Below are 20,239 nucleotides of genomic sequence, written 5' to 3'. Positions count from 1 at the left end.
AACTGGTATCTATTCTAGAGCAATTCTCCAGAGAAATATTGACCCAGGGATTTGCATTATAACAGATTTTTAAACATACAAATTTCTTACAGAGTTCCATCTTCTAAAATTATGTCAAGGACAAAAATTACAATACTGTAATTATACCTTTAGTGACACAGCTACCTGGTTTTTAAGAGTAGCATACTATGTAATTAGCAGTTTATCATTGAAAAAATAGTCCAAGGATTTTTGCTGGACATTTAAGAGTTTGTTGTGTTCAGGAATCAAGATAATAACAGAATAAAGTTTTCAGTGTGTGAAGTTTTAAAAACTGAGATCTGCTGACTAGTCTTAAAAGACATTTGCACAAGCAGAATAATACATTCAACATCATTTTAACCTTTAAAAAGAGTTTGCATGGTTGATATGGAGGGCAACTGGCAGTAGTTCCATAGTATATGTTATGTTTTCTGTTACCCAGGAACCCTATTCCTATGTATATGTTTCAAAAAAGTATGTATGAAGGTAATTCTTTTCAACATTGTTTGTGGTAGCTACTGTTTGTAGCCATCTTATGTGTTCATCTCTAAATAAATAAAATATGATGGATACATTCACTGTAACAAGCTTTTAGGAGCAATGACTTAGGTATACATACAATGGCATGAAGACTTAAAGCTACAGCATTGTACATATACAAATCTCCATAGCACAATACTATTTACATAATCCAAAAGCACATAAAAAGAACCACTGTAATCTTTTTTTATGTGGCAGAATGTATGACTTGTAAACACTTTTTTTAATCATCTTTATTGGAGTATAATTGCTTTACAATGGTATGTTAGTTTCTGCTTTATAACAAAGTGAATCAGCTATACATATACATATATCTCCATATCTCCTCCCTCTTGTCTCTCCCTCCCACGCTCTCTATCCCACTACTCTAGGGGGTCACAAAGCACCAAGCTGATCTCCTTGTGCTATGTGGCTGCTTCCCACTAGCCATCTATTTTACATTTGGTAGTGTATATTAGTCCATGCCACTATCTCACTTTGTCCCTGCTTACCCTTACCCCTCCCCATGTCTTCAAGTCCATTCTCTACATCTGTGTCTTTAGTCCTGTCCTGCCCCTAGGTTCTTCAGAACCATTTTTTTTTCAAATTCCATATATATGTGTTAGCATATGGCATTTGTTTTTCTCCTTCTGACTTACTTCACTCTGTATGACAGACTCTAGGTCCATCCACCTCACTACAAATAACTCAATTTCATTTCTTTTTATGGCTGAGTAATATTCCATTGTATACATACATGTACCACATCTTCTTTATCCATTCATCTGTCGATGGACACTTAGGTTGCTTCCATGGCCTGGCTATTGTAAATAGAGCTGCAATGAACATTGCTGTACATGGCTCTTTTTGAATTATGGTTTTCTTAGGGTATATGCCCAGTAGTGGGATTGCTAGGTCATATGGTAGTTCTATTTTTAGTTTTTTAAGGAACCTCCATACTGTTCTCCATAGTGGCTCTATCAATTTACATTCCCACCAACAGTGCAAGAGGGTTCCCTTTTCTCCACACCCTGTCCAGCATTTATTGTTTTTAGATTTTTTGAGTACCACTGTATTTTTATAAGGTTATATACATATCAAAGGAAATGTAACACACACATCAGGTTGAGTGCCTATGTGGGAATACAGAACAGGATTGGGGATCAGCAATAGTGAAAAGAAAATGAAAGAGAATAAAATCTTCCATAAGCTAATGAGAATGGTCTACCCTACTGGAAGTTATACTTTCAACTATATTTGTGTCTCTCTGCAGTTAAGAACACTGGAATTTTGAAAGGTTGGGTTAATTCCATATTTCTTATGCTTTTTGTTTGGTCACTATCTTTGTTCCTCGTCAGGCAAAAGAATTTATTCCCTGATGTGAATTCCTTTTGTAGTCTTTGGGTAAAATCTTCAAGTGCTTTAATAATTATGTGATCTTTATTTACTATTCAAATGATGTTTTAAAAAAATATTTATTTATTTATTTTTATTAAAGTATAGTTGATTTACAATGTTGTGCCAATCTCTGCTACACAGCCAAGTGACTCAGTTGTACAGATATATACATTCTTTTTTTGTAGTCTTTTCCATTATGATTTATCAGAGGATACTGAATATATTTCCCTGTGCTATACATTAGGACCCTGTTGTGTATCCATTCTTTCTTTCTTTTTTTAAAAAATTAATTTATTTTTTATTTAGCAGGTTCTTATTAGTTATCTATTTTATATATATTAGTGTATATATGTCAATCTCAATGTTGTTTTTTTTAATCAGTTTCTTGTGTTCAGTTCCAGGTTCCATCTAGCAGACACCATGGTAAGAGTATGATCCTTAGTTGATACACAATGCATACTTATAACAAAAACTCTTCACACGTTGGCAGCTGGCCTGTGAAGGGTTCCCAGCACACCCCCTTGCCTGTGATGTGCCAGTGGACAAACACTAGTCCAAATGAGCTAGAATAAAGCAATCCAGAAGAAAACTATGTGGTCCTTGAATGATGGGAACAGGTCTAATAATATGGAGAATGTAAATAATACAAGTGGAAAATATCACCAAACAACAAAATTCCATGCACGGTTTTTGTAGTAAAGATATGTTTGGAAAAAAAAAAAAAGAAACACTTTAACAGTGATTTATCATTGTCAGAGGAAGATTCGTCTTGGCTGTAGCAGACACAGCCAGCCCCCCACCTCCACAAGCCTCCAGCCCTTCAGAGTGCTCTGACAACTTCCAGAGGCCAGTATCTGCATCTTTGTGCCTGAGAACCATTCCCCTGAAAGAGTGGGAAGCTGCCCTGTTGATGTGTTGATATGCCCATATGCCAAGAAACCCACACCTCTTGAGGGCAGCTTTCCACAAACACATTTGGGAGTTGGTGCATAACACCAACAGGAAAAACAAGGCAGCATGAACATTGCTTTATGACAAATGAACTCCGTTGGCGTGATGACTGGTAGTCTGGAAATGTTATCGATAATACAACTCTCTTGACTTCCTTGGACTCTATTTATGTCTAAGGCTCATGAGCAGCATGTGCTAATCACTTTCCAGATATCCTTGGGGGGAAAAAACTAAGATGTAAAGGTCTACCTTCCCACTTAAAAAGAAAAATAGAAGTTATGAAAAAGGCTAAATTTTTCTTCAACCCCTGCTGTGATATAAATCTTGGACTGACCAAATATTCAGTGCCAAGAAGCTAAGACAAGGTGAATTTAAGATCTCCTCAATTTTTATCTTGATCTTCCATTAATTAAACATTTTTAGTGTTCTAATTTCTTGTGTTCATAACTATCATTCAAAATCGGCAAGCCAGCCCCTTTCTACACGGAAAAGTCGTGCTTACAGACTAATTGATCTTAAGCAATACTTGGTATTCTTTTGGGTGTGTTTCTTCCAAAGCAATTGGAAAATAACCTTACCCTTTCCCATCCAATGATTTAGAATGTCTGTTAAAAGTATCTCTGAATCTCTTAGAAGCTCACTTCTTGATGTATGCCAGGATTTCTCTTAGAAAAATAATTGCTATGTAGTTTTCATAATAAATATTGACAAACTAAGTCACATTAAAACACACACACACACACACACACACACACACGTGCTCACACAGGCACGTATGGATAAAACAAAAGAAGTATGTGTTAAATCTAAGACAAACATCTTTTACTTCATTCAGTTAAAAATAATTTCTCCATTGAATCCTAAAAAAAAATCCTTCACAGTTTAATATTTCAATTAAAAGAAATTCCAATCAAAATATTTCGCTGAAGTTTAAAAAGTGATTCTCAAATGTATCTATAAGAAGAAACACGTTAGAATAGTTCATGTCTTTCTTGGGACAGGGGATTAGCTTTGCCTTGTGTGGAATGGACCCAAGTACTCCAGAACATATGTGGTGTCCTGCCTTCTGTGCCCAAGCCAAAGGAGGATTTCTTCCAGCTCCCTGAAGGAGGCATGTTCAGATGACCCAGGACTTTTAAATAGGGTATTGTTTCTTCTCTAAAATTACATTTCTGCTCACATCACCATGCAAGATTTATTATATTTAATCTTTATCCAGTCTCCAAACTGAGACTGTTCTCCATGGTTTTTTTAAGAAGTATTTTAGTGATAATTTGTTTAATATTTGTTTCTCTTATTGCAATGTGAGTTCAATGAAAAAAGTAATTTTGTCCATTTTTTTTATTATATTCTCAGTGCCTGGCAGTAAGGGTGTTCAATGAAGAATCTCAATTCAGCATAAACAGAATGAAATTAATACTCTATAATGGGTTAATGAGTTAATTGTCTTTAAAAAATTGCATGGAGCATGCAACCTTACACAACTCCAAAATAAATGCCATATGTTCTAAATATTTAAATGTAAATTATGAAATTACAATATATTTTAACAATATATCTATAATTTGGGTGGTTGGAAAAAACTTAAAAACACAAAACCAAAATAGGAGCCATGAAAAATAATATTAATAGTTTTATTGCATAAAACTTAAATGTGTTTGAATAACAAAAAAAGTTTTAAAATGTTAAAAATATATAAAAAGGAATGTATAAAAAAACTGGGGTTTCATATCTAAAATAGGAGCTTAATTAAATAGCACATGAAAATGTCTTTTTATAGATTTTAAGCACTATCAAATGTAAGATATAAAATTACTAGTCTAGTAAATTAATAAACTTCAAAAAATGTTAAAAATCAATGCTGAGAAATATATGTAAACATGCTATTATCAATAAACAAGAAAAATAAAACTTCCCTTTGGAAATGGACATAGAACATATAAGGAGGTGATTTAAAAAAAGAAATAATTCATATGATTTACAGTTTACAAAGATATAAAAACATTAAATATTATTTGAAAATAAAGAAATTTAAATCCTACAGCATTGAGATACCACTTTTTTCCTATCAGATACATAAAGAATACATAATAGAAGTACTCACTGTTTCGAGGAAACAGTGCAAAAATAGACACTTATCTATACTTTAGCACAGAAGTGAAGGAAAATTTAAAATAAAATAATTTGAAATATGCGTATTTATTGCTGTGTTCATTGTGACATTTATAATAATAAATTGGAAACAAATTGTGTCTCCAGTTTGAGGCTTATAAAAATATATTATGGCGCATCCAACAATAGGATGAGCCATGAAGGATGATGTCATAGAGCATTTTTATTAATGGGGGAAGGTATTTCTACATATGTGTGAACTATGCCACAAAAACATTGAAAAAGCTTGTATTTTTAGCATAAACCTAATAACGGCTGTTATAGTTTCTTTAGAAATGATTTAATTTTTATTTTTCTAGTATTTCTTCAAGAAGCAATGGGGAGCTATTTGGAATAACATTAAAAATGTATTCTTGGGTAGCCAGCCCAAACCTGAGATTCAATAAGGTTTATAACATGAGAGAGGTGAAACCAAAAACATTTTTCTAAAGTTTTTCTTTTTTGTTTCTCTGATTCAACCTGGTTTGGCCTACATTTAATTTTCTTGCAAATCAGAAGTAATTTATTACTAACCCCTTAATTGTTTAATAAGGAAAACACAGGATGATTTTTCCATTCTTATGTAAAGTCTAATTCTCAGAGGACTTTATATGTGCCACATTTATGTCACTTTCCACATGATAATATCATAGTTTATGAACATGCTTTTCTTCAACTGTATTGTAAATTTCATGAAAACTGTATTCTGACTAATCTATCTAATGTATCTTCCACTGTGCTGAAACTAACTATGTTTTTAAACGTAATAGATTCTTAATGTATTTGATGCAATAAATGAACTTTTTCTTTTCCTACATTTTTCCATTTAATATGGGGCCTGAAATGGGTTCCTCTCTTGAGTGCACCTGTTCTTACACTTAAGAGAGCTTACACTTAAGCTCTCTCCTTTCTCAATTAGAGCAATTTTCAGATGTTTTTACAGTATCTTAGAGAACACATCTTCAGTGGCTAAGATATATAGGGGGTAGCCTCAATATGGCAACATGTCTATTTTTCATGGTATGAAGCCCATAATTTTGTAAGCTAGCCCATTCCATTATTGGACTGCCAAAACTGTTTAAATTTTCTTTCTAACACGTGAATTGTACTCATTTTTTCTATGAATATAACCATTGATTCCAGCTCTACCTCTTGGAGAAGCAGAGGAGAAATATGGCTTCTTGTCTATATGGCAGCCCACATCTGAAGATTCAGCCGAGTTACCTCAGACACTCCTCTGCTGGGCTAAGTGGCTACTTGTTCCCGGCATTTGTGATGGTTCTTCCTGAATGCTCCGTTGGTTAGCCATGGCCTTCCCAGGACAGACAAAGTTGTTCCTGATTTAACCAGCCCTTTACAGAACACAGTGAGACAATCATCACCTTTATTTTGGAGTGTATATTCCTATGATAACACCTGTTTGCTTTGCCTTTGCTTTTTTCAGCAAGTATGGGCCATTGCTGCATTACACAGATCTATGGTTATTTGTTCCCGTTGCTCAATGTCCATTTATATTGTCTTTGTTCTCTAGCCCTGCAAGAATTCTCCACTGACTACACAGTAAAGAATTCCAAGGTTTTAATTTTTTCATCCATTTTATTTTTTTCCCCCCAAGCTATTGCTGTAAAAGAGAATTGGTAATACACCTTGAAAACTAAATTCTTTTTTATACTAATTTCCCCCACACTGGCACTCTTGTATTATGTATGACATGAGGACAGAGTCAGCACGATTTCTAGGGCACGGAGACCCCAAAACGTTGAGATACAAGTCTCAGGGTTGGACACTGCTAAAATCAGAGAACCAAGAAGCCAGATTCAAAAATAGTGTTCACAAAATATCATTCCTTCACCATCAGAGAAAAGGGTCCATGCCTGTTAGAGGCACCAACTTGAATTCATATTACAATTGTTCAGTAAATTATCTCATTCAATCTTCTCAACCATTCTGTAAGGAAATTTCGTTTGTTTTCTTCACTTTACATTTCAGGAAAATAAGTCTTGGGAAAGTTACATACTTGTCCGAAAGGTACTCTCAGATTCTGCCTTTTCTCCCCTCGTCAGAGCTCTTCCTGAGTCCTTAGAAAAAGAAATATGAAGAAACTCTCTCGGTTCTGTTATTTACTCTCTTAACCATCTCACCCCAAGACAGTAAGAACTCCTTGTCTGAATGGGCAGAGCCTGAGACACTAGGCAATGTTTTAATAGACAGTGGACCTCCTCGTATGAGGAGCACACAGTAAAGGCCGAGCTTTGCATTCACTTCTCGCCTTCTGTGTTTTCCCCCTTGTGCTCCTTGGCTCCAAGAGAAAACCAAATCAGTAGAACCCATCTGTAAAGAGCCCAGCTACGTGTGCATTTTCTGCTTCCGCCTCTCATCATGATGAAACAAGGTGCCAGGTTAGCCTCTCCACCGGGCATTTCTCTGGGATATGGTTCCACACATCCAGCTCTTCTAGACTAGAGGGAAAGAAAAGTAAGAAGTCTCACATAGGTTCCTGAATCTGAACCCAAGCTTGAGAGCTGTTGGGAAAAGACCTGCCCAGGGCTGTCATGATAGTGTGATCACGCTAAGTAGTGTTGTTTTTAAAAAAATTGTTTTTCAAGTTCAATTTGGCTGTTGTGAAAATATTGTGTCTGAGTAAATATAGTTTCCTCCTTATGAAACTGTGGAGAGAATGAGTGAGTGGTAGTATTTGTGCACCAAAACCCCTGCCTTATACTCTTAACATTAACCTTATACTGCTGACTCCTACCTGTCTTAGGCTTGTCCTGGGAGGCATGGGGTTAACTCAGCTTATTCAAGTGGGAAGAAACACTAGGTGGCCTCGTAGAAACCTTCTGAGCTTGAAATAATGAGAAGGAACATCTTCGTGGGTGGTAAAGACCTTCCTCCTCCTACTTAAAACACAGGTTCACAGCTTAAGTTCTGTCCAGAATGCCCCCTGCCGCCCTCCAAACTTTTTCTGCTCCCCTTGTCAGCATACCCTGTCTTTCTTCCCCCGCCAGCTCTCATGTTTGATGCAGTGTGTTCTCTCAGGCTGGACAGCAGAAATAGCCCCTCTATGGACTCCTTACTCCTTCAAGTTTACATTTATTTGTAAACTGTCTCTCTCCTGCATTTTACATTGGGGCAGACATCAATACTGAGCCTGCTTCTGAAAGCTGGAGGTGAACAGCTTACCTGGGTAAAATGGGAGTGAAGATGAGACAGGTGGGGCCTGGGACCTGGGACCCTTTGCTGCAGGGCCGTCACCTGTTCAGACGTCTCCTCCAGCAACAGATACACAGTTATGAGGAACTAAAAATAACTGTGTGCACACATGCAGGGGCAAATTATGGACAGCAAGATACAAAGAGACCAAAACTCCAACTTGCACTTCTGAAAAGCCAGCCAAAGCAGGGTGTCGGGAGCAAAAGCAGGGCACTGCGCATGCCCGCTGCACACAGCACCACCAAAAGCGTGGGCAGACACCTCAGCCACCCCTCCCACCGACCCCTGGACACACCCTCACCCTCACCCCATGTAAGGAACAAGGTTGCCCCCCCTCAGGAAGCAAGCAAGCAAGGGAACATGTTGTTTGTTTTCGCTCCCCCCTGCTGCCTCAGGGGTCCCAGTAAAGCCGTGCCTGAATTTCTTGTCTGGTTCTTATAATTTCTATTGGTTAAGGAAGGCCAAGAACCCTGGTCGATATCAAAGATAAGAGGAGTGAAACCTTCCCTAACTCTGTGGGTGAAAATGAGCCCACCTGAAAACCGAGTTTATGATTAATCCCTCTATCTGAAACTATCCTCTTTCTTCCCTCCTCTGACCTCAGTCCTGTGCTAACTGGACACTAATCAACCAGAGTCAGATGACTAAGGTTGCTATTGTCAAAAACATCATTAACGTACTAAAATTGCTAGTATAGATATCATCTTTAACATACAGGCTGTCTCCCCAGGGCAAGATGAGCTCACAGACTCCAAGCCATGGACCACCTGGACAGAGGATCATAAACCATAGTCATCCTGGCTCCCGAAACTACGATTAAGAAATGTTACCAGACAAGGATTAATCCCAGCCTCTTTGTTCTTCCCTGTTAAAAAACCCATAACTCAAGGATCAAGTGGGAGTGGATCTTTGTCCCCTACTCCCTTGCTGGGCTCCCTGCAAATAAACCCTTACTTTATTGCTGTCAGGGTTTGGCTTTCTGTGCTGCAGGCACACGAGCCCTTGCTTGTTTGTCCTCCACGTGTGCACAGAGCTTGTCCTATTGCATTCTGCTTATCCTGTCACCTCTGTCTCTACCATTAAGCTGTGATTTCCTGAACTATCTTTCCCTTTATTCCTTCAGCATGTACCGTTTTGAGCTTTTCCCGTGTGCTAGGGAGTCGTGACTAGCTCTCAAAGTAAAAAGAAGTGAAACAAAGAAATAAATAAGATAGAGTTGCAGTCACTTGCCCACAAGTCACTCACAATAACCCAGACAAGTAAACATGCAGAGTCTGGTGACTGCTTGAAGGGTTGGCTAATGCCTATGAGTCCTCAGATGAGAGGCATCTTATCTGGCTGAGAGGTGAGGAGACTCAGGCTGGAGCAGACTACTTTATTTATTTATTTTTTTAATTAATTTATTTTTGGCTAGGTTGGGTTTTCGTTGCTGTGCATGGTCTTTCTCTACTTGTGGTGAGCAAGGGCTACTCTTCGTTATGGTGCACGGGCTTCTCATCGTGGTGGCTTCCCTTGCTGTGGAGCATGAGCTCTAGGGAGTGCGGCTTCAGTAGTTGCAGCAAGTGAGCTCAGTAGTTGTGGTTCATGGGCTCTAGAGCGCAGGCTCAGTAGTTGTGGCGCACGGGCTTAGTTGCTCCGCGGCATGTGGGATCTTCCCAGACCAGGGCTCGAACCCGGGTCCCCTGCATTGGCAGGAGGATTCTTAACCACTGCACCACCAGGGAAGCCGTGGAACAGACCACTTTAAATGGAGTCCAGAAATATTAGCAATCACTTGAGGCAAGGAGCAAGGCTGGGAGTAAGGGGCAGGGACACCTCATGCCCTGCAGATGAAGCAATGGCTGTACAGTCTTCCTGGTGACAGCACAGGTGGCCTCAGAAAATAGAGCGTGTTCAGTGCAGCTGGGGAGGAGAGTGGGAGGGGTGTGGATTGGACAGAGGCTTGAAGGCAGTTACTCATCATTGCCATTACGCTATGACTCCACAAAGAGTAGCCTCTGTCTGTCTGTCTCTCCCTTATCTCTATCTCTGTGCTCTCATTTTCTTTAATTTTTAAAATTTTGTTGAAGTATAGTTGATTTAGGATACTGTGTTAATTTCTGCTGTACAGAAAGTGATTCAGTTATACACACAGACATACACATATATATATTTTTTCACTTTCTTTCTCATTTTGGTTTATCACAGGATATTGAATATAGTTCCCTGTGCTATACAGTAGGACCTTGTCATTTATCCAGCCTGTATATAATAGTTTACACCTGCTAATCCCAACCTCACACTCCATCCCTCCCCCACCCCCACCCACTTGGCAACCACCAGTCTGTTCTCTTTATGTCTGTGAGCCTGTTTTTGTTTTGTAGACATGTTCATTTGTGTCATATTTTAGATTCCACATGTAAGTGATATCATATGGTATTTGGCTTTCTGTGATCTCATTTTCTAATGAATAAATGAATGAAGATCAAAGTAGACATCCCAAGGCTATCTCCCAAATATTATATAAATATGTATGAATCATGGTTGTTGAAATCCCCAGAAGGAAAAAAGAACTTTACTATTTGTCTCATTATTCCTTAAGTGCCTGTTCATGTGTTTGCTTAATTACTTTAAATGGAAACATACTGCTTCCCTGGTGGCGCAGTGGTTAAGAATCCGCCTGCCAATGCAGGGGACGTGGGTTCGAGCCCTGTTCCGGGAAGATCTCACATGCTGCAGAGCAACTAAGCCTGTGTGCCACAACTACTGAGACTGTGCTCTAGAGCCCATGAGCTACAACTACTGAGCTTGCTCTCTAGACCCTGTGAGCCACAACTACTGAGCCTGGGTGCTACAACTACTGGAGCCTGTGCTCCACAACAAGAGAAGCCACCGCAATGAGATGCCCGTGCATTGCAATGAAAAGTAGCCCCGGCTCGCCACACATAGAGAAAGGCCACACGCAGCAACGAAGACCCAACACAGCCAAAAATAAATAAATAAAATAATCTTTTAAAATCTTAACAAAAAAAGGGAAACATAGTTTAGAATTGCTTTGATTTCTCCTAAGGAAGAAATAAGCTTCAGGGTATGGGAGAGACTCCAACCGTGGACCACAAATTGCCTTTTTATCATGTGAAGTTATTAGTATTGCCCTTGTTTATTGATTATTTGGAGGATTGATTTGGCATATTTCACCGCAGGTATTTTAGTCCATGCTAACAGCTCCGGAAAGGCGCACCTGTCCAGCCTGTGTGGTGTGATGCCCTGCTCTTTGCAGGCAGCTGCCTGTGCCCTGGACTCACAAGCACTCAAGAGATTGTAGGAAAACTGTGGGAAGGAGCAATGTGAGACAGGAAACAGGCCAGAGGGGAAGTGCAATAGAGTGAGAACAGTTGAGAAGCGTTTGACTGTGTTTGCCACTGAGTAGATCAAGGTGTTATTTGAATTACATCAGATAATCAAACTGGAACCAAAAAAATGGGGGGGGGGGACCTATTCTGTTCTTAGTCTTGGCTAAACAAAGACATGTTTAGATAAAAGCATTGTAGATGCTACAATGCATTGGCATTGTAGATCTGTACTATGTACTTTATCAAATTGTTATTATTCATCTTTCCATACACCATAATGACTCTCAGGGAGAAAACAATATTTCAGTGGAAATAAAATGAATTGTGGGTAGAGGGGGAGGGAGTAGAATCCTGTGAACAACTGGAATAAACTTTCCCTGCCAGCTGAGTGGAAAGAGTATGGGATTTGGAGTTAGCCTTTTCTGTGTGTATTTCTGGGCCAGTAACTGAGTAACACAAAATGGGGAGAATGATACATAATTTTCATGGTTGCTACCATGATTAACTAGATAATGCATGCAAAGTGACAGGCAAATTGTGGTTATTGTTGTTTTAACCAATGAGGCTATTATTACTATTACTATGATTATTATGATTATTTTAAATTTTACTCATTCTTCACAGTGAACGGAGAGAAAACTGAGTTCTTGTGAAAAGTCACACAGCAGCTAATGAGGGAACTAGAGTCAGTTCCTCTGACTCGTAAGCAAGTTCTCTTTCGTATGTGCTCAGTTCATCCCTGAGACTCCTTCTACTTCCTCTTCGCCCCTTTCCATGTCCTCGTCACCAGGTGGGATAACCCCATGGCTTGGATGCAAGGAGAAAATCCCCTGACTCTTAATGGAACAATTTGGGGTGTCCAGGAAAGGTGTTCCCTCCCTAAACCCATTCCCCGTGATCCACAATGATAACTGAAATCTCACCACTGATAATCTGATGCTCTGGTTCAGCACTGTCTTTCCCTCTGTCTTTTCAAAGCTGCTACCAGCCATCAAGAGGAGCATCAGTGACTTCAGCAAAGATTCTTGAATTCCTTCAAGTATTCAGGTAACTGAGCCACTGGGTGTTCTTCCACCCTGTGGAAGGTTCTTCCAACCTATTTTCATAGGTTTACATTAAAGTCAGTATATAAACCAGACACCATTTATTTTAGGTCCTAGGGTGGAAAAACGTTTCAATGAAAGGGCCAAAATGGAAATGAGCTCCCCCAATGTTTCATACATAGATATAGCTCAGACAACTGAGGCTGATTTTGTATCCCTATTTCCAGAACAGGCGTGAGGGGAGTACCTAATGACCTCTCTGAAATAAGAATAAGAATGGGACATGTGGGCACATGGTAGTAGTTATTGATTGAGAAAATAACTGTAACAAACGTGACTTAAGTAACTTTGAGTTAGAGAGTCAGATCTTGGGTTAAGGCCGTAGAGTCACATATAACTTTTGTTCAAATGCTAGGACAGCATATCTGTAGGATGCTGCAGAAGTTACTTACTCCTCAGGGTTTCTCAGTTTCTTTATCTGAAAAACAGAAATAATAAGATCTGCCTCTTGGGTTGCTGTGAGAATTAAACTAGATAAGGAACCTTCTTTACATCCTCCATAGAGTAGCCTTTTAGAAGAGGCTAGCTTTCTTTCTTCTGGGGCCGCGCCACTTGTCCTGTGGGATCTTAGATCCCCCACCAGGGATCGAATCGGTGTCCCCTACATTGGAAGCGCAGGAGGTTAGCAGCTTCTTCTTCTTTTTTTTTTTCCAAAGGTTTTACATAAAACAGTTTTAATTCTACACCTTATGAGAAACATTTTACCATCACAATAGAGTGGCTCACAGCTCTGCCGTCATATTTAGGAGGCCTCGACCCTCGTTGCCAACCTAAGATGTTCTGAGGAGCCCAATGTTTCAGCCACACCAGGGAAGGCAGACCAATGGTGATATTTTGTTTGCATAGCATTTCTTTAAATGAAAATCACCCCCAAACGTTTTAAAATAATTTGATTTCATATTAAAAACCATGATGGTGTGCCTCTCTGTGAAAACTGGAAAGTCTGCAAACCAGGTTTCCTTCTGATGAGGCAAAGGTGAGCCATTCAACTGCCACTTCAGAAAGGACTGTTCCCGCTCCGACCCTGCTCCCTACTCACTTATGTGGTTGATTTCTCAGCTCAAACTCAGAAATGTAATAGTTCTGAAAAGTTGTCTGTCTTTATTCACTAATATTTAAACTAAATGTTTTTTTCTTAAAATTTGAACCCTTGTAATTTGATGCAAATTTTCACCCAGTCTTAGGGCCGCCTTAGAGCTTTCATACTGCGTCTTGAGAACCTTATTTTATAGTCAAGAATGACAACTAGCTGCAAGCATCTAGCATTCCAAAGTCCACTGTTACAAAAGGGAGGGAGGGAGGTGGTGGTGTTGGGTCTGAGAGTGATGAGAAAGTCGAGACCTGAGCTCCCACTACAGCCCAGATAACAAAGAGAGATGAACCAACTTGTCCTCTGAATCTCCCCTGAGAAATGTTTTTTTTCCCACTAAGGTAGTGACCTGGCTGAAGTTTGGTGCCTCATCACACTGATAGGACAGAAAAACACACTTGGGATGCACAGTGCATCCCATAGTTGGGAGTGAGCAACAGAGGCTGGGAGAAAGCAGGGCTGGGCAGGTCCAGAAATCCTCCAGAACCATAGCTCCAGGCCCAGAGCGACTGGCTGTTACAAGAGGGGAGCATGTGTGAGTGTTCTGGAAACACACTTGTACTGCAGGTCAGGGCAGAGGACGATGCCCAAAGCAAGACAGAGAAGAAACAGTTAAGGGAACAAGTGCTCACAGGCTGAGAGAAGGGGTGGATCAGTAAGACTGTAAGTAGTAGTTTACTTTAAAGCCTGGGCCATGTGATATAAATGTGAATATTAGTTTGGTCCCATTGCATGCCAGGGTTAGTCAGTTGCTCTAAATGTGTCAGAAAGGTCTGGCAGCGTTTAAGCAGAAAATCCACATTCCAGAGGTGGCTACTACAAATATTTGGATTCCTTTCTCACCAAATAATATCAGAGGCTATGCTAATTCACTAGAAAGGTTGATGGGTGTTAGAAAGGTTGTTGATTAGAAATAGGGAAGGTTAGAAATGTGCTTCCATTGGAGCATTTTTGCTATTCCATACAGGTGGATAAGGTAAAATATTTTTAAAACAATCCCTGCTTTTTAAGGAACAGGGCTTTAAAATCTAGTGTCTCCTTCACCATATACCCTTAGAGATAACATGGGAGGTTTGGTTCATAAATGAGCTAGTGTCTTGCTGCTGGTTTAGAAGAGTATTGGTCATAATATTGAAGAGATGATTCACTGAAATACAAAACTGGAATATTGTATCATTTGTTTTCAGAGAAACTTCCATGCAAGGCATTTTCAGAGCCTCAAAATAGAATAGTGGGATTTCATTGAGGCTGAATGCTTGCCCATTGGTTGTATGTGTGGCAGAATTTGGTCTGGGACTTGATTTTATAATTTCTTAGTAGAAATTATAAAGGAGGACTGTTCATTCTCAATTAACTCCCATTATTGGGCCGTGCTAGTGAGGTCTTCAAAAAGAACCTAGTAACTGTGCATGGCCATGGTGCTCAGGAAGATGGACAAGAATGAGGATGACCTAAGGATTAAAAAGACAAATATCATATGATATCACTTATATGTGGAATCTGAAAAATGATACAAATGCACTTATTTACAAAGTAGAAATAGACTCACACATAGAAAACAAACTTATGGTTACCAAAGGGGGAAGGGGGTGATGGATAAATTAGGAGTTTGGAATTAACAGATACACACTACTATATATAATATAGGTAACCAACAAGGACATAGTGTATAGCACAGGGAACTATACTCAATATCTTATAATAACCTATGAGGGAAAATGAATATATATATTCATTATATATATATATATATATACATATATATATATATATATAACTGAATCATTTCACTCTACACCTGAAACTATAATTGTTAATCTATTATGCTCCAATTAAATAAAAGAGTGGAGCTGCCAGGGGATTCAGGCTCAGTGTAACCACTTGTGTAAAAGGCTTGGCCCTTGCTATGCCTGCTATGGGGAGTAGGCAGCTTGGTGTGTAGAAAAGCTGAGACAAGATTCAGGGGACTTGGTTGAGGGTCAGCCCCAACTGACCATGTGAACTTGTGTAAGACCCATATCCACTCTGCCCCTCGGCTCCCTAATATATAAGATGAAGTGTTAAAAGTCATAGCCTCAGCTGGGGTGGCACGGTGAGGTGAACTCAGCAAGACCTCAGAGTCTGTGGTCACGGCTAGGATCCCAAGCTCACCACTGATTAACTCAAACTCCCTGTGCAAGTTATGTAACCCACTGAAGCCTTAACTTTCTCATCCATGAAATGTGGGCAATGATATCTATCTGAAAAAAATTGTTTTTAGGTCTCAGTGAAATGAGAAATGTGAAAAGCTCACACATGCATCCCCCAGGAACAGTGCTCAAAAATGTTAATTACTCCCCTCCTTGCTTTTCTTTAGGCTCACACAGTTTACAATTCTATGGATCAAGAGAAAATGAAGGTCAGTTGTGACACAGGCAAAGCAATCTTGGGAATGATGATGTGATTTCCTTGGTATTGGGCTCGAGATGATGGTAAATTATTTTTGATGTGAGATGGTTAATGTGCTAGTGAGGGAATATATGTTTAAACTAATAAATAGAAGACTCATTTTCAAGTTAAATTCTTCTCCACAGAAAGAGCAAAAATAGCAGCTGAAAGCTAAGGAAGATCTGAAATTGCTAGTTAGGACCTTGAATCCAAGGATACACATCTCTGGGTGATGGATCAGAATTTGGAACATGAGGAGAATACAGTGTGAGCACAAAAAACATCTCTTCACTACCACTGGCCGAAAGTACCACCAGGGAGGAGGAATCTCTCTCTCTATCAATCTCCTTAGGTGGATGATAGATAGATAGAAACACAGGGATTATATACATACATATAATATATGTACACATATTATATACATTCAGTAGATTTGAAAATTATGGAATTATGATAGAATATGATTTCAATCATTATCAACAATTCTTTCTGTCTTCTTTAAGCCATTACTTAATGACTTCCTTTTTATGAAAAATTGGATTGCTTGGTTCCCTATCTGACATTTTATTTTTAAAATGATTTACTTGTATATAAAAAGGTAAACAAAACAAAAAGTAGAAGGAAACCATTAAAAATCCAAAAGGAAACCTCCAATGCAATGAAAGAGAATGAATCACTGTTAGCATTTGATAAACCTGAGCTGCACCTGGAGGCAGGAAGGCAGAGGGTAGAAGGTGAGCTTGGGACAGATATGTCTGAAGATGAGGACAAGGAAGGCTATTGTACTAGGTTCTGGGAACATATCTCTGGATCAGTGTGAGATCCTGTGGATCAGTGTAGCTCACAGGAGCACTCTTGAAGTCCTAAGTTTTCTGTGTTGAAATCTCATGATTTCTGCTCTTCCATTTTGCCTCTTTTCAACTTCATTTCCAGCAGTTCCTCAACCAGAAGGTAAACTGAAGACATAAAATACCACATGAGAGTTTTTCCTTCTTCACCTGTACCTATTTTAAAATGATGTCCATGTGTGGACATCCCCCATTTTTCCTTTGTACCCTCCTTCCACCGTGCACTGTTGGAAGGCTGTTTGAGGCCAATATTCTTCCTTTAGGGAGAGCTGAATCCTGCCCAAGATCTGAATTAAACACTGTCTTTCAGCCTTCTTCTTCATTCTGAAAACAATATCAGTGTATTTGGCAAATGATCATCAAAGCACGACATTTGAAGTTGGGAACTTTTCCATGTTGTGATGAAGATGGAGCTTTCTTCTTTGTTGTCATTTTTTTAGAATTTAGCAATTTTAATAGCATGAGAAGTGGAACAGAAATGGCTTCTTTCAGGAGATTGGTTCAAGATGGCAGAATAGAAGGACATGTGATCACTCCCTCTTGTGAAACCACCAGAATCACAACTAACTACTGAACAATCATTGACAGGAAGACACTGGAACTCACCAAAAAAGATACCCCACATCCAAAGACAAAAAAGAAGCTGCGGTAAGATGGTAGGAGGGGTGCAATCACAATAAAATCGAATCCCCTAATAGATGGGTGGGTGACTCACAAACAGAAGAACACTTATACCACAGAAGTCCACCCACTGGAGTGAAGGTCCTCAGCCCCAGATCAGGCTTCCCAACCTGGGGGTCCAGCAACGGGAGGAGGATTTCCCAGAGATTGAGACTTTGAAGGTTAGTGGCATTTGATTTCAAGATTTCGACAGGACTGTGGGAAACAGAGACTCCACTCTTGGAGGGCACACACAAAGTAGTGTTTGCATCGGGACCCAGGGGAAGGAGCAATAACCCTAGAGGAGACTGAACCAGAACTACCTGCTAGTGTTGGAGGGTCTCCTGCAGAGGTGGGGAGGGGGGGTGCTGTGGTTCACTGTGGGGACAAGGACACTGGCAGCAGAAGTTCTGGGAAGTACACCTTGGCATAAGCCCTCCCGGAGTCTGCAATTAGCCCCACCAAAGAGCCTGTAGGCTCCAGTGCTGGATCGCCTCAGGCCAAACAACCAACAAGGAGGGAACCCAGACTTACCCATCAGCAGACAAGCAGATTAATGTTTTACCAAGCTCTGCCAACCAGAGCAAGACACAGCTCTACCCACCACCAGTCCCTCCCATCAGGAAACTTGCACAAGCTCCTTAGATAGCCTCATCCACCAGAAGACATACAGCAGAAGCAAGAAGGACTACAATCTTGCAGCCTGAGGAACAAAAACCACATTCACAGAAAGATCGACAAGATGAAAAGGCAGAGGACTATTTACCAGATGAAGGAACACGATAAAGCCCCAGAAAATCAACTAAATGAAGTGGAGATAGGCAACCTACCAGAAAAAGAATTCAGAATAATGATAGTGAAGATGATCCAGGATCTCAGAAAAAGAATGGAGGCAAAGATCAAGAAGATGCAAGAAATGTTTAACAAAGACCTAGAAGAATTAAAAACAAACAGAGATGTACAATACAATAACTGAAATGAAAAATACACTAGAAGGAATCAACAGCAAAATAACTGAGGCAGAATGGATAAGTGACCTGGAGGACAGAATGGTGGAATACACTGCTGCAAATCAGAATAAAGAAAAAAGAAAGAAAAGAAATGAAGGCAACCTACGAAACCTCTAGAACAACGTTAAATGCACCAACATTCACATTACAGGGTTCTCAGAAGGAGAAGAGAGAGAGAAAGGATACAAGAAAATATTTGAAGAGATTATAGTCGAAATCTTCCCTAACATGGAAAAGGAAATAGCCACCAAAATCCAGGAAATGCAGAGTCCCAGGCAGGATAAACCCAAGGAGACACGCCAAGACACACAGTAATCAAATCGGCAAAAAATAAGACAAAGAAAAATTATTAAAAGCAGCAAGGGAAAAATGACAAATAACATACAAGGGAACTCCCTAAGGTTAACAGCTGATTTCTCAGTAGAAACTCTCAGAACTCAGCAGAAGCAAACAAGAATGGAGTGGCATGGTATATTTCAAGTGGTGAAAGGGAAGAAACTGCAACCAAGATTACTCTACCCGGCAAGGATCTCATTCAGATTTGATGGAGACATCAAAAGCTTTATGGACCAGCAAAAGCTAAGAGAATTCAGCACCACCAAACCAGCTTTACAACAAATGCTAAAGGAACTTCTCTAAATGGAAAACACAAGAGAAGAAAAGGAACCCAAAAGAAATCCAAAACAATTGAGAAAATGGTAATAGGAACAAACATATCGATAATTACCTCAAATGTGAATGGATTAAATGCTCCAGCCAAAAAACAGGCTCACTGAATGAATACAAAAACAGGACCCATATATATGCTGTCTATAACAGACCCACTTCAGACCTAGGGACACCTACAGACTGAAAGTGAGGGGATGGAAAAGGTATTCCATGCAAATGGAAATCAAAAGAAAGTTGTAGTAGCAATACTCATATCAGATATAATAGACTTTAAAATAATGTTGCAAGAGACAAGGAAGGACACTACATAATGATAAAAGGATCAATCCAAGAAAAAGATATAACAATTATAAATAAACATGCACCCAACATAGGAGCACCACAATACATAAGGCAACTGCTAACGGCTATAAAAAAGAAAATCAACAATGACACAGAAATAGTGGGGGACTTTAACACCTCACTGACACTAATGGACAGATCATCCAGATGGAAAATTAATGAGGAAACACAAGCCTTAAAAAACAAAATAGACCAGATAGATTTAGTTGATATTTATAGGACATTCCATCCAAAACAGCAGATTACACTTTCTTCTCAAGTGCGCATGGAACATTCTCCAGGACAGATCACATCTTGGGCCACAAATCAAGCCTCAGTAAATTTAAGAGGACTGAAATCATATCAAGCATCTCTCCTGACCACAACACTATGAGATTAAAAATCAATTACGGGAAAAAAACATAAAACACACAAACATATGGAGACCAAACAATACTTTACTAAATAACCAAGAGATCATTGATGAAATCAAAGAGGAAATCAAAAAGTACCTAGGGACAAATGA

The sequence above is a fragment of the Neophocaena asiaeorientalis genome, unplaced genomic scaffold (genome assembly GCF_003031525.2).
Source record: "Neophocaena asiaeorientalis asiaeorientalis breed wild unplaced genomic scaffold, Neophocaena_asiaeorientalis_V1.1 scaffold32, whole genome shotgun sequence".
In the NCBI taxonomy this organism is placed as follows: domain Eukaryota; kingdom Metazoa; phylum Chordata; class Mammalia; order Artiodactyla; family Phocoenidae; genus Neophocaena; species Neophocaena asiaeorientalis.
Note: the sequence above shows the minus strand (reverse complement) of the source record.